The sequence below is a fragment of the Typopeltis vanoorti genome, chromosome 18, assembly GCF_054136105.1.
Source record: "Typopeltis vanoorti isolate ZY-2024b chromosome 18, IOZ_Tvanoo_1.0, whole genome shotgun sequence".
Classification (NCBI taxonomy): domain Eukaryota; kingdom Metazoa; phylum Arthropoda; class Arachnida; order Uropygi; family Thelyphonidae; genus Typopeltis; species Typopeltis vanoorti.
Window position 1 is genome coordinate 74,983,554 of NC_143566.1, and position 16,452 is coordinate 75,000,005.

Genomic DNA, 16,452 nt, shown 5'->3' on the forward strand with positions numbered 1-16,452 from the left:
TCTAGGTATACAGTCATGCAAACACTTCTTAACTGCCTCCCATGTACTATCAACTTCTAGTCCTTGCAGTTGTACATGCCATGGGATTGAACCAATCAAACTCCTAAGCTTGTCATACTTACCAGCCCGGTAATTCCACATGTGTCCTGTCTTAATTGTAAATTCCACACCTTTAGCAAGCCTTTTTTTAATGTTTTTTTACATTTCCTATATATATATATATATATATATATATAAAGTAATAAAAAATAAAAAAAAAGAGAGAGATTTTCAATCATATAAAATGACAAATTTGCAACTCTTTTTATTAATACTAAATGGCAGAAACAACAAATAATAAAAAAAAAGGTAAAAGTTGTACATAAATAATTTTAGGAAAAAAAATCATTTCTAAATGACATTAGACACACTTTTTTTTTTTTTTTGTCTAAAGCTCTGAAACACTAGGGCAATTTCTTCATAAACTTACTGTTTTTGTAGCCTCAGTAAACCACAAAAATTATTCCCAATGATATCATGGTAGAATGGGATTGATTGCTGAAAACGGAGGAATGATAACCGCTGCGGAGGATATAGTTGAGATATTTAGTGAGCAATTTCTAAAGGTATTTCATTTTTGTGAATGTGACATCATGCAGAACTTGAAAGCAGTGGGAGAGGAAGAGGTGGAACTGTTAGTAAGTGAACAGGAGGTATATGAGGAATTGAATAGACTTGATGTAAATAAGGCTGTGGGACTTGATGCTATTTCACCACGTGTCTTGAGGGAATGTGCCAGAGAGTTAACAACAGCTTTTGTATATCTTTTGAACATGAGTCTCTCACTGGGTCAAGTTCCAAAAGAGTGGAAAGAGGGTAAAATTGTTCCAATTCATAAGGTAGGTGATAAGAGTAAGGCTTTGAATTATAGACCAGTCTGTGTCTGGAGTTGTGGTCAAGGTATTAGAGAAGATAGTTAGGAATAAAGTTCAGAATTGGGTTGACAACAGAAAAATACTCTTTAGTGGCCAGCATGGATTTACTAAAGGAAAATCGTGCTTTAGCAACCTGCTTACTTTTTATAATAAAGTGACAAATGCGTTGGATAAGGGTATTGCATATACAGTGGTATATTTTGATTTTGCAAAGGCGTTTGATAAATTGCCACATGACAAGCTGATAATTAAATTGGAACGGATGGGGCTGAACAGTAGATTGGTTCACTGAACAGTAGATTGGTTCACTGAATTGGAGATTGGTTGTCTGATAGGTATCAGCGAGTTGTCTATGGAGGAGCGATATCCCAGAAGAGGAAAGTTACTAGTGGTGTACCTCAAGGGTCTGTTTTGGGTCATTGCTGTTTAATTTGTATGTAAATGATATCTGGGGAGGTCTGAATGGTGATGTGCAGTTGTTTGCAGATGATGCAAAGTTGGGGAGAGCTATCAGGAGTAGTATGGATATTGTAGCTTTGCAAGAGGACTTGAATACACTGTCTGAATGGGTAAATAAGTGGGGATGTCAATTCAATGTTTCAAAGTGTAAGGTTTTGAAATTTGGGAAGCAGAGATGGGATGTAAAGTACACAATCGGTGCGAATATCTTGGAAGAGGTAGAGGAAATGAGGGATCTGGGAATGATTGTAGACAAGACCCTAAAATTTCGGGGACATGTTGCTAAAATAGTGAAGACAACACAGCGGATAATGGGAATGATGCGGAGGACATTGACTTGTAGAAGTAAGGATGCTATGGTTCCTTTGTATAAGGCTTTGATCAGGCCACATATGGATTACTGTGCACAGATCTGGTCACCTGGTTTTCAAAACGATGAAATTGCGTTGGAAAAAGTTCAGAGGCGATTGACTAAGGAATGCTGGTCTCTGGAATGTAGAGTATGAAGACAGATTGACAAAATGCAATTTGCAGAAATTGGTGGATAGAAGGAGGAGGGGGGGTATGATTGAGACATATAAGCTGTTAAGTGGTTATTACGAGATTAACGTCGGGGAGGTTTTGCACAGAATGGGTGAGGATAGCAGGAGAACAAGAGGTCATTCCTGGAAGCTGTATAAGGAGGGTGTGAGCAAGGGAGTGAGGAGCAGGTTTTTTGCATGGAGAGTGGTGTGTGATTGGAATGCTTTGCCCGAGAGTGTGGTGTGTGCAGAGACAGTGAATATATTTAAGGCACAGTATGATAAACTGTGTGTATAACAGTGGACCTCCCACGATGAGTCTTTAACTCCATGGAGGTTTTTATAATAATAATAATAATAATAATAATAATAATAAAAAGTCTATTAAAATTAACAAGTGAGGCGAATATCTTGAAAACGGAACTCAAGCTTCGAATGAAGTGTCGGTGTAAGAAGATATATTACCTTTATCTATTACCTATATATCCATTGGACTGTCGAGATGTCTGCACCCTCTTGATGTGTTCTTTGGTCGATCACGTTTCTTGGCTGAAAAGGCATCTTCAGAATTCCATCTGGAGGTACCTTGGGCAGGGATGTCATGTGAGAATAGCAATATACATATCAATATCTTCTTTCAACACACCGTATAGACGTTGTTGTTGTTGTTGGTTTTCTGTTACGGCCGAAGCAACTGAGGCTATGTGGTTAGTATCTTATGTTTGGTAATCCTATTGCTGGTTACAGTGCCGTAACGAGGGCGTGGCGAAAGAAGCGCCCGCCACGGGCACAACTAGGTTTGGGGCGCAACTAGATTTGGGGTGCAAAACGTAAAAAATAAAAATAAATAAATAGATATAAAAGTCAGCTATTTTATATTGTATTTTTAAATTTCGGCAATACTTGTTACATTTAAATTTTTGTCATTTTTGGGTTGGGGGGGCGCAAGTTAGATGCTTGCCACAGGCGCTTCATACCCTTCTTACTGTACTAGCTGGTTGGCCTGTTTTGATGAATGAAAACCTCTGGTTTCTGGAAGAAAAATCCTCTACATGAAGCCGACTAAGTCACTTTCAGTTGAAAAGCCCATATAAAGATGAAGGAAGAGGTTCAGATGTGTACAGCATTAAACCAATTTTCGAAATATAAAATATATCTTTGATTTCCCGAAAAAAATAAATAAATATATAAAGCTTTGATTTTCTACTTAAAAAAATATATCTTAATAAAAAAAAAAACTGAGCAAAGACAAGGCAGGTGATGATTTAATAAAATGCATTTTAACGAAGAAAGCACATAAAAAAAAGTGTTATGTAACAGAAATGCATCAGATGGTAGCACAATACAATGCTAAACAACTGTCTCCTTTGATAATTTTTCAAGTACGGCTGTATTTATATAGACCAGTGTTTCTTAACGTGGGGCGTACCTCCCCACCGAGGGAAATTTTTGAATTTTTTTTTTTTGGGGGGGGGGGGGGAAATAGAAAATGGCGTTGCATTCGTCACCTCATCACCGATATACTCAAAAAAACATTGTCAGTGATAAATTGTCGATGTTGCAACCCTGACTTTCCGAGAAAAAAAATGACATCACTAGTACAGCAGTCAACATAAATACAGCATCAAGAGAACTCTCAGAAAAGCAAAACGATGAGTCTATTAGAAATTTATTTAACATAAAACTAACAATGGCATGGCTTTCTGATGAGACAGAAACGAAATACCGAAATTCAACTAGTTTTGCAAAAAAAAAAAATACTGTTGCCCTTCCCGTCGTCATATTTAGTTGAATGTGGCTTTAGTGCTGTAAATGACTTGCTACTGAAAAAAAGAAATCGTCTGGATATCACAAACCATGGAGATTTGAGATTGAAAATGACTAAATTAGTACCTCAAATAAAAACCCTTTGCAGCAAACATCAAGCTCAAGGATCTTATTAACTTGGATTTTATTTTCCCGAGTTGACTTCGATTTATGTTTTATAACATAATATACAAAGTGTTATATAAAATTTATATTCATTGAAGAAAGTCAAATTAAAATACGCATTAATATTACAATTCTATTCAAAAAAATAATCCGTCAATATCTTAAATATTATATTATAATTTAAGAAAGATTCCTTAAAAGAGAGTACTGTATTTTTAATAACCTGATTAAAAATAAATAATTTTTCCGAACTATTTATGTCTGAGTAATAATTATTATTATTATGACAGAGGGCGCTGTGTAGCCATAAGAACGGGCGTACGATGATATCTATGCTCCCGTGTTTTATAGTTTTAAAGTGGTTCTAACTATAGTTTTTAATTTGAAAGTGTTCCCAAGTAATTCTACTTGTCACGTCGAAGATAGTGATATAAAATTCACCGAAATCGGCTAAGAAGAAAACAAAGGACGTCGCCATCTTTACATATAATACTACAGTTGCTCAAGGGAAGAAAGCTAAGTCATGAAGTGCATCAAATGCCTAAAGGATTTATCGTCCGACGGAAATCATATAACCTGTAGGAAATGTAGTAGGATTCTGCACTTGACATATGCCGGCCTTTCAGAAACAACCTTGCAACGTAAATCCAATGCATCACGCGAGGAATGGAAGTGCCTACTCTGCAGGGAGAACAAAGAAGCGCATCTAAAGCACCTACGACGCAGCTGATTATACCGGAGGCAAATCAGATGACGAACTGAACAGACAAAAAAATACAGGTGAGTCCTATAATTTGAACTCCTTAAATATATTAATAGAAAACGGTCTAGAGACAATAAAAGCCAGCTGAGTAGATCTTGTGCAAGAACTCTTTGACAAACAGAACGAACAAATAACAAAAAAATCTAGCGATTATGAAGATTTGGTTAAACGTAATTTAGCAGTGATAAAAGTGTTGCAAACGGTAAAAGACATTAAAATCAGCATTAACGCACCAACTGAGAGGCAACACAATTTGATGAAAGAGACATTCGAACTCCGTCAAGAACTTAATTCTCTAAAACTACAATACGAACGTTTAAATCAGCAACAATGTAAAGAAGATCTTGATCTTGTCATATACGGTCTTCCTGAAACTGCACTTACAGAAAACCTCAGAGACGTAGTTTTAAAATTAGGCAATGCAATTGATAACCCTCCCCGCTACAGCTTAACGACATTCAGACCATAAATCGAATTCCTAGGAAGAGCAAAAAACAAGGCTTGCCACGACCTTCACTAGGCATAGTTTGTCTTACAAGCAAGTCCACAAGAGACAATCTCATAAAAGCCAGCAGACAGAAAAAAAACAATTGCCAAACGCATTGCAAGACAATACACCAATCTTCCTATCAGAATATTTAACACCATTCAACCAGAAATCTGTTGTACCAAACAAGAAAAGCAAAAACAGAAAAAAAAATATCAATTTTTGTGGATCAGAGATGCCAAGATATTCTTGAGGAAGTCACAAACTTCAAAGCCGATGCAAATCAAAAGCTCGGAAGACATAGAAAGACTGCCACAGTGAAAAAAAAAAAAAAAAAAAATCCATCACTAAAAATTATATATTTCTCAGATATTTGAAGTTTTCACTACTTTTCAAATCTTGTCCATTGAGCCTAACACCATTAATGTTTACATTTCCACGATTTAAACCATACTCTTTCTACTTCTTAGGGACTCTCGCACTATGACTTTTTATTAAATATTCACATCTAAGGCATAACTAACTCTTTTTCACATTCCTCAAAAAAATATGGTGACAAAGCTAATGACTACAATCTGAGGCCACAATGAAGCCAATAAACTCTACCTCTTTGTGTAGGGAGGGAACACAATTAGCATCTGCATTCAAACATAATAAGAGAAGCATACTTAATTTCAAATTTAAATGACACAGCAACAATAAAACACGGACTCTCCGTAGCATGGTCAATGATGAAAAAAATTTGGAAAAACAACAAATTTCCTACAACTCTAAAAATAAAATTATATGCCAGTACAATATTTGCATTGGCATTTGAAATAAAATGCTTAAGGAAAATAAACAGAACTCATTGGACAGAACATAAAGTTAATGACAATTGCTGAAAGATTTGAATATCCCTAACTCAACAGTTCTTAATATAGTTAAAAAGCATTAACTCTCCATTGGTTTGATGATACTGTTTGAAGGGAACTGGACAGACTTCCTTCCTGGTATTTGAGGGCACTATGGAGAGTATAAGACTTAAGGAAAAACCAAGATTAACATGACACAAAATCCTTAGAACTGCATTGGGCTTTCAAAGCTGTTGGCATATGAAAGAGCTTGCTCTGGACAGAACAGTGGAAGAAGGGACTCAACCTGTCTTGAGGATGGAAGAGAAGAAGATTTTTGTATACTCACCTTTGCAATCTCAGTGACTTAGTTGAACGACTTGCAGATCTCTATTCATACCTAATGCCTCACTTGTGTAGATATCCTTGAACATACTTAATAAGTCTGAACTGGACAAGCATATATCATCCTTTCACCATAATGACTCATAATTATGCACATTCATATCATTCACACAGTTGCATAACTTAGTTGCTTTTACGTGTCGATTCTCACTATTACTCCCATCATGATCTAGTTTTCCTGAATCTCCATATTATATTTCATGTGAATAAATAATTTCTCCAGACTCATTTAAGACGCATTTAAATGTATGCTGTCTCTCTTACATAAATCTGTTCTTCCTTGAAACTCACTCCACACATCCAAAAACTTGCAATGATTCTCTCACATTGGCTGCACATTGAATCATTTACTATCCTAGCCCTTCTTCTTCTTAGGTAAGTACCATCATATCTTGGTAAGAGTAATGATTTTCACTCTCTCACTCTTCGCTACTTGCTTCTTCCGATAATCCTTTTGTATGGAGGTATAAAGTTTTATAGTGGTTGCATTGCATAATTCTGAAGGCTTTACTCCAGATGACTGGAGTAAAGCTCTCATAGTATCCATCTGTAAAAAAAAAAAAAAAGGATATAAAACTGACTGAGAATTACAGAGGAATTTCCCTACTGAGTGTTCCAGGTGAGATTTATACAAGCATACTCATGTCATGCATTGCTCATGTCAGATACTGCCTTATCAATTATCATGCACTCTCAGCATCTGTATTACACAATTCATCAACCCAGTATATTGATGCTAGCTGACTACAGAGCTTCTCATAATCACCCACATTATAGTTTCACATATAGACCTTGATAACTTTTTCCTGGTTGACTACCTTCCAAACCAATACCTCATGATCACTTTTGCCAACAGGTGGCAGTGCTGATACCTCATTCACAACCGTATCCTGTGAGGATAACACCAAATATAACACAGATGAACCTCATGTTGCTTCCATCACATGCTGCTTTAGAGAGTTATCCTGCAGAAACTCAACAAATTCACTCTCCTTGTTACTATACAACATCTCTTCTTTCCAATCCACAATATTAAAATTTCCCATTAGGTTTATCTTCCTTTTACTTGCTCTACAGTGTAATGCAGTGTAAAAATATTCTTTGTTTTACTCATCAAATTACTATATCAACAAATTAAAAGAATGAAATTTTTGATCAAAAGAATTGTACATACTTGAATTAATGCTGTGTTTCATAAATTAATTATGAAAAGCAAGGACAAATGAGACTACTAAATCATTAACAACTAGTAAGTTTCCAGCATTCTGAACTCACTGATTATTAGCTGAAGAGATAAATGGTCTTAAAACACTGCTAAATCATGTGCACAGAAAGAGAGAACTAACCTCTTTCTCACCTCTTCCACATGTGAAAACAATGTAGCCAAAATAGTAGGAGGAGGGGAAGGAAGTAGGAAGGGCCCTGCCACCTGGTATATAAATACAAGGGGGAGCGGATCCCCCTATTATATATATATATATATATATATATTTATTTAGAATATATATATCCTATATATATATAAGGATGAGAGGAATCTTTATATGGGCTTTTTCAGTTGAAAGTGAATTAGTCAATCTCATACAGAGGTAACAAGAGGTAGTTTTTTTCCTCCCAAAAACTCAGGTTTTTCATCCCACATACAGGCAAATCATCCAACAGGACACACACAATTCACAGATACAAAATATTATTAGTTAATTACTATTATTTATTTATTACTAATAGTTAATTAGTAATAAGTTATTAGTTAATTACTAATAGTATTTTGTAATAGTAAATTAGTAGTATATTTTTAAATAGTAAATTAGTATTTATAAATTACTTCATTTTTCTAATGGTCCTGGAATTGTGAAGGACGACAGCGACGTTTTTCGAACCTTTCCTAGTCTCTTGAAATAAAAATTTTAACTCCTGTTTATCAGAATGTTACTGTTGTCAAATTTACGAGTGATGACCATCTTAGAATTTTTTTTTTCTTTCAAGCCTCCAGTAGTGTTTATTATTTTGCCTTCCTAACAATATTCAATCCAATGGCTGACCCGAAGCAATCTGACAACTCGAAAGCCTAACACATAGCACAGTATCATTAGGGATCCCAGACGTCGTAAAATATGGGATCGTCCCATTTCATTCTGAAGAATGAAACGGGACGCATTCTTTCTTCAGAAAAGTATTGCAAGACTGACTGATTAATAAGAATATTATTTTGTATCTATAATAGTAAGCAAAAAACTACTTGAAGACAACTTAAAGTGGATTAATGAAAATATGCAGCCTTAACAATTGGATTTACTATTTGTTTACTTATACTTAATATAGTGTGTGTGCATAGTAAACCTTACCACGCACATACTTGGAAAGTTAGAATCATTTTGTAAGACTGGCATATGTGAAGGCTGCGCATACTAAACTTTCCCCTCAGTCGTAAGTGTCCCGTATATTTTTCCAATGTATCTGGGATCCCTAGGTATCATCAGCATCAGCGAACGGAACTTAGGTGAATTTCTATGTGAATAATAATAGTAATAATTATAATTATTATAGCAACTTCGTTTGATAATATGTTGGCCAATTGGTAGAGCCTCTGCTACTAATGGCTCAGCAAAAATTTAAGCAAGTTTGAGCGCAGTTAGTAGTTGGAAGGGGATTGGTTCGATGCTTTTGGTACACTCTCCTTCAATGAGTCTTTGGACTCCCTGGAGGTGTCACATAATAATAATATCACTTCCACCTCTCCCATACACGCATGCACACACACACAGCAAAACCACCAAACAAATTGCACAGTAGTATCTTGGTAAAAAGCTATTATTATTATTATCCGTCCTCTAACAACAGCAACCTGTTGTTGAAGAACGGATACATTACTACCCGAGCCAACCAGACTGGCAGAAATATATATTGGTTGGCAAACTATACACTAGATTGCTAAACAGAATATTTTTGCAATAAATTAGCACACACTATTCTGGTATTAAAATAACATTTGGGCGGTTGAGGTTCTCTGAAAATTCGTGCCAAGTAAGTAAATACAAAACTTGATTTGAAAAGACAAGAAAATATTGTATGATTTCGTAGTAACTTAAACTTGGAATTTAAAAATGGCTACAGTTTAATCATTTGTAATTGGACAATATAAACGATGTAAAAACATCTCTGTCTCTCTCTCTTTCTATCGCGTGTGAACGCTCTTGCATACACACTGAGTGATTTTTAATATAAATTAACCAAACTTGAAATCAGAATACATTGATTAATATTTTATCATGCGTTGAATAATTGTTATCCATTGTGCAGACAAACTCATTAAACTAGAAGAAGCTTTTTTTTTTCATTCTTGAACAATTCCTGGTACGTGGGTATCAGATATCTAAGGTTTATTAATAACGAAACTTTAAAAAGAGAGAGAGGGGAGCTTATGAAAAAAAGGTGATAATGTAATTTGGACGTCCATGTTTAATGTATAAAATATCAAAAATAATATTAATGAAATAAAGAGCCAAAAGGCTTCACTTCAGCGATGTAAAAATTATTTAAATTACATTATTTCAAAGCCGAATAAGAAAACTCTAGGATAGAAATCAAAGAGTTTCATGCCGAATATAGCAAACTATAAAAGTTCGGCGAGTCCAAGCGTGAGCAAACACCTGGGTGGTACAATACCGACAATACCGGGCAACTCGCTGTAAAGGTGAGTGCACAGATAAATTAACATTTACAACGCGTTGCCCGGTATTGTACCACCCAGGTGTTTGCTCACACTTGGACTGGCCGAACTTTTATAGTTTGCTATATTCGGAATGAAACTTTGATTTCTATCCTACAGTTTTCTTATTTGGCTTTGAAATAATGTGAGATTAAATATCCCCTTAATTTAAATAATTTCAAAAATAATATGTTAAACAGATATTATATTTCTCTAGTGTCCCATCTATTAAAATTCTAGTAATATCTCATATGATGTATAATATGATAGGCAAAGTTTCTGAAAATAATAACCAGTAACCATGCAAAAGGAGAAAATTTTACTTCATTGATCGAATTTATACAGTGCCTTGAAAACTATTCCATACGATTTATTAAAATTTTTTAAATGTGTTAATTACTGATTTCCCGAACAGTCTTCACTTGCAATTGACAATTGACATTTATGACTTTAGGGGTGAAGCAAGATGCTTTTCATATTCCCCGCTATCTGTTGTGGTTACAGTGAAGGTAAAATTTATGAGCAGATTGCTCACCCTGAAAGGGCATGGAGATTATGCATCACTAAAGGAGGCTAATATAGCTTTTGGTCTTCTATATTTGAATATGTCCGTTGGATCAAATGCTGCAGCTTGCTGAACCAAATCGTTGGGATGTGTGGACGTCTTTAGGAAAAACTTGGATGCTAAGGATTGCAGAAAAGAGAAAATATAGGGAATATTTGTGTCTCTCTGGAGTTGATTGTTTCTAATATACCACGGGGCGTTCAGAATCATTCTCGAGCACTTGTTCTGCACTCGCTGTATTTTGATAATGTTAGCATTAGAGGTGTGGCTCCAGGCCGGAGAGGCATAGGTGATTATTGGACGAATTGTCATCAGGTATAGTTGCAATTTGATTCTGTTGCTGAGCTTGCTATTTCTATTAATTAGCGGATAGATCTGAGCTATGGCTTTAGATGCCTTTGTGCACGCAGACTTAGTGTGCTGATTGAAAGATAGCTTTTTGTCGAGAATCACACCCAGGTAATTTGTCTGCCAGGGAATTTTAGTATTGAATAGTAACACATCTCCTACAGGAGACATTGGCCTTTTTGAGAAAAGAACGGCTGAGCTTTTCTGGGGGTTGACTTCCAATCTCCACTTAGAGAACCAACCCTCCACCTTTAGAATGTTTTCTTGAAGCTTTCTGGTAATGAAATGGGGTTTGAGAGATCTGGTTAGTATTGTTGTATCGTCTGCATACAGGGCCAAAATGGAAGTCATCGGATTGTGTGGGATGTCTGACATGTATATAGAGAACAGCAATGGAGCCAGTAGAGATCCCTGCGGCACTCCAGCAAAGATGTGGCGCTGGGAGAGCAATTTAATTTTTCTTATATAAACTTCAGTGAGCATGCGCCCAACTTGTCGAAACTTTGACATAAATAATAAGCAAAGGATTGACGCATGCTCCGTGGATTATTTCACTCTTGGCATACAGCCAACAGAAAGATAAACGATTACGTGACGTCAAATTGGAACTTTTTTAGTTGCATTTCATAAAATAGTAGGCATCCAATTACAATAGTTTTGGTTTTTCAGTATGCATTTTATTCTTTTGAATAAATTGTAATAAATTTGATATTTTGGATCTCTTAAAATTATCAAGTCATGATAATTAAATTAGAAAGACTATGGAAGATATTGATTCAGTAACTAAAGCTTTTTCAAAAGGATCCTCAACTGACCAATGATATTTTGGACGGAATTTTGCCAGGAGGTTCGGAGGAAGGAGATTACTCGATATTAAAAGAAGAAGTTATTGCAGCAGTTAGCTCCTTAAAAATTGGAAAATCACCGGGAAGTGATGGTGTCACAGTGGAACTGATACACGAAGGAGGTGACATCATTATAGACACCTTGCTAAATTTATTCCAGGACGTATGGAACACAGAGACTTGGCCTTCTGATTGGCGGACTTCTGTCCTTGTACCTATCCCTGAAAAGGGAAACAGCAATAAATGTAGCAAAGTATAGAACAATAACCCTTATTAGTCATCCAAGCAAAATTCTGTTAAAAATACTATTGTCAATACTAAATTTCAAGAATCGAAAAGAAAATAGAAAGCAGACTATCAGATGAACAAGCAGGTTTCCGGAAGTACAATCGACCATATTTTTACAATACACATACTAGGCGAAAAATACATAGAACATAACAAAATAATCTGTCACAACTTCTTAGATCTTCAAAAAGTTTTTGACTCAATATGGCACGAGGCATTATGGAAAATTTTAGAACATTATGGTAATGACAACAAAATCATTAGGATTATTAAATTTCTTTATTCCTCATCTGATATGAGAATTGAAATTAAAAATTACAGCAGTGAACCGTTCCAGGCAGAACGGGGAGGGGGTAAGACAGGGATGCATCTTGTCCCCTCTTCTTTTTAATTGTTTTTTTCTGGAATATGTCATAGATGAAGCTCTTTATGAATATGACACTGGAACAGTAGTTGGCAGACAAAGAATAAATAACTTACGTTTCGCTGACGATATTGATCTTCTGGCAGAAAGTGAAGAAGAATTACAAGAGATAACCAACCGTGTTTTCGGAACATTAAAAAAATATGGATTAAACATAAACCTACAAAAAACAAAAACAATGATAACCGCAAAATCAGACATTGAATTCTTAAAGATACAAATTGGCAATAAGCAAATTAAGAATGTAAAGAAGTTCAACTTATCTAGGAAGCACGTTGAGTCAAGATGGTCGTTCAAAAACCGACATTAAATACCGAATTGCTAAGGCAACCATGGCCCTACAGAAGTTAAAACCATTGTGGGGAGATAACAGAAGAGCAATCACAAGCAGACTAAGACTAATTGACACCTTGGTGAATTCTGTCCTTTTGTATGGTTGTGAGGCCTGGACTTTATTGAAGGAAGATGAGAGGAGACTCCTGTCTTTCAAAATGAAAACTTACAGAAGACTTTTGAGAATTCCCTATACCGCTCACGAAACCAATGAAAATGTCCGAAAACTGATTGATTCAATAGATGGGAGAAAAAGGGAAAATATTCTGACAGTCATCAGAAGAAGACAGATGAAATGGTTCGGACATGTGGAGAGGGCTAATGGCATTCCAAAGCAAACCCTAGAAGGAATCGTTCCAGGATCAAGGGTTAGGGGCCGACCTCGATTAAAATGTACTGATAACATCAAAAAATGGACAAATTCCTCCCTTTCTCAACTGACATCAAGAACAAGAGACCGAGACGACTGGAGGAGGCTAGCAAAGAGTATTAACCACCAGCCATGAATGACCCAACGGTTCATTTAGAACTATGGGAGAAGAACTAAAGAATTAAACTGGGATCAACAGATAATGTTAAGGTTCGTTTTAATTGCAAATGAATCATGCCAGTAGTCAGTATTTACGGTATTATTAAGTAATTCAGTCATATGTTCGTCGGATTTTAATGGCAGAATATATCAATAAAAATATTAGATGTATTTCTTATCTCCTTGCTTTTGATATATTAGATAAATATATATATATTTCTTGTCTCCTTGCTTTAATAGAAACTTCTTATTTGATGTACAGGCTAATTCTTTCATTGGAAATTCATAAACATACAAGCATTATTAATGGAAGGTATGAACTTAATGATTAAACTTTGAAGCTCAGTAAAATCACTATTTCCTGTTTTCTGAAGTGATTGTTCTAAACAGGTAAATCGAGATGAACTAGTATTCCTGGCACGAGATCATGTTGTTAATGCAAGTCATGTGCACCGATTCTTTATAGTTTAGTGTCTATTTAATGATAACGTTACAGTGGAGGAATTCTGCCCCAAATATTAAGCGTTAAACAGTAGCTGTAGTTTGTAACAATAATTATAGTGCTTCATCGCGGCTATTCTGATAATTATTTTAATCAATTAATTATCAGAATAGCCGCGATGAAGCACTATAATTATTAATATAAATATAAATAAGCACTAACTATAAATAAGCACTATAGAATTTATTTGTAAAATAAATTCTAATTTATTTTACAAAATATCACTCTTAAGATAAATGAACATTTGATAGCTTGTGAAAGAACTGTTCGAGGTGAAATCAATAACTAAATCAAGACAACGCAACTATGCCTTGTTATTAATCACCTGTTGCCGGCATTTATTTATTTATTTTTCACTTACATTATTGCCTTTTCCTTGATTTCTTGTCCTTAGAATGTATTAGATATTAGATTTGCAGTAACCATCCACACTTACGTTTTCTGCTTTACCTAGCTTTCGCATACACAGTTCCTTTGCTTCCTTTTTCTTTCAATATCATGGGGTGTATTCCTAGCTCGCCTCCACGTGGTGCACCCTGGGTAATGCTAAATGAGCTAGCGCTTCCCAAACTGATGGCGGCGGCCCCCCTTGGGGGCCGTAGGTTTTGTTGAGGGGAGGATGAAATAATGAAAACAAATTTAAAATGTTTTAAGACTGAGTAGATTTTTTTTATCTTAAAAGAAACGTATTTAATTTTTATTATTTCTTTTTGGTTTTTTTTTTTTTTATTTTAATGAAAAAATCACACATTGGTGCAGTTCGCAAATTTTGCTTCCTGCGTATTTTGGCGCTTAATGAATATTAGTAAATATATGCTTACTCATATAAGTTTCATTTCAAAGCAGAAATCTAAGAATTGCAGTTTCAAATATTTCACCTAAACACATCCATCACATTAAATTGTTATTAAACTTCTTTTATGTTTTTAATTCTTTCTTTATTACTAATCGTTTTACGTTTCATATGCTTGTACTGCAAATGTACAATAACAATATATCTGTCTATATAAAAATATGAGATAATGTGTATGTAAGATGTTAAAATGTAATATTCGCATTTGATTTTTGCAATATTCGCTGTGTATGTTTTGTATTGAATATAAATACAATAAATATTATAATATATGTCTATATTACGATTTTTTTTGCCGGGGGGGGCGTGAAATATTTTGATTTTTCCAAAGGGGCGCCCTGACATCCAGAAGTTTGGGAAGCACTGAGCTAGAGCAGCTGCTGGCAGCCAGACCTATCTTAACGATCTCCTGGCTATAGACACATGAAATTACAAACTATACAATCACCAAACAGTCCTTTTCAGGACCACAAGAAAAGAAAATTGGGTGCTAATTTCTGAATTTGCCAACTCAACATTGAAGGAATCAGCTTTGCTAAAAGTCGGTATTCAAAAATCCTTCGAGAAAATAATATAAACATAGCTGTCATTCAAGAGAGACACAGATAATGAATAATACTTGAAATCTAGAGGAAAAATTGCAGGGTACGATATACTAGGAGCTACACATAACAAAGCTCATGGTTGTGCAACTTACGTACGCAATAATATAGAGAATGTCCACTTAATATCAACACATATTAATCAGAATATATACACATTATAGCCAAAATTGAAGATCTCACAGTGGTTAACATCTATAAGCCTCCCCTGGTAGAATGGCTACCTGAAGTAATTCCTATATTTCCACATCCTACTATTTACATAGGAGATTTTAACAGCCATCACACCATGTGGAATTACAATAATAGTGATGGAAATGGTGAAGCATTAACAAACTGGGCTGAGCAAAACAATCTTAGCTTAATATTTGATGCAAAGGATAAAGGAACCTTTAAGGCTGCATCATGGAAGAGAGAATACAATCCAGCCTCTGCTTTGTTACCCAAAATTTGCAAAATCAGCTGATAAACACAAGACCAGTCCTTGAAGATTTTCCACACAACCAACATTGGCGAGTATTTGGTAGAAGTAGGAATACAAATACCAATAATGCGGTCTATTCCACAACCAAGATGGAATTTTAGAAAAGCGAACTGGCAGGATTTTTCACAAGAACTGGATAAAATTGTAAAATGGATACCTCCTGTGAGTGAAAACTACAGCAGATTTATTGGAGTGGAGCAGTCATATCAACAGCGAAGTATATTTCAAGGGATTTCCGAAAGGAATACACACCTGGCTGGAATAAAGACTGAAGAGCTATACCAAGTCGACTTAGAATCTGTCGACTGTGACATAGCTGATGAATTACTCCAGAAGCTTGATAATGAGTGCAGAGAAAAATGGATAAAAACTACAGAAGACTTGGACTTTAAAAAATCAAGTAGATTTTTTAAAATCTAAGTCTTTAAAAAATTTACTCCAACAACCCATAAAGATCCTTTGGTCTCCAAATCAAATTGCCTGTCGAATAACCTTGCTATCTAGAGCCACTTGAGATGATCAATACACACGGGAAGTTAAACGAACACTCAGAAACTTACGACAAAGTGCAGATGACAGTTCCCAATTTTCAAGATAATTTATCACAGACGAAATAACTGAGGCCTTAAAGGAGGCAAAAACCGGCAAAGCATCAG

At 35.3% G+C, this 16,452-nt stretch overlaps 1 long non-coding RNA gene across 1 annotated transcript in view; it reads right to left on the minus strand.

The window, feature by feature from the left end:
- Positions 1-14,345, minus strand: part of LOC150096812 (uncharacterized) — a 48,886-nt gene extending 34,541 nt beyond the window's left edge. Inside the window, exon 1 of the long non-coding RNA XR_016549850.1 lies at positions 14,219-14,345. This is a non-coding gene — a long non-coding RNA (uncharacterized LOC150096812). The remainder of the gene's footprint in view (positions 1-14,218) is intronic.
- Between the last annotated feature and the right edge of the window lie 2,107 nt (positions 14,346-16,452).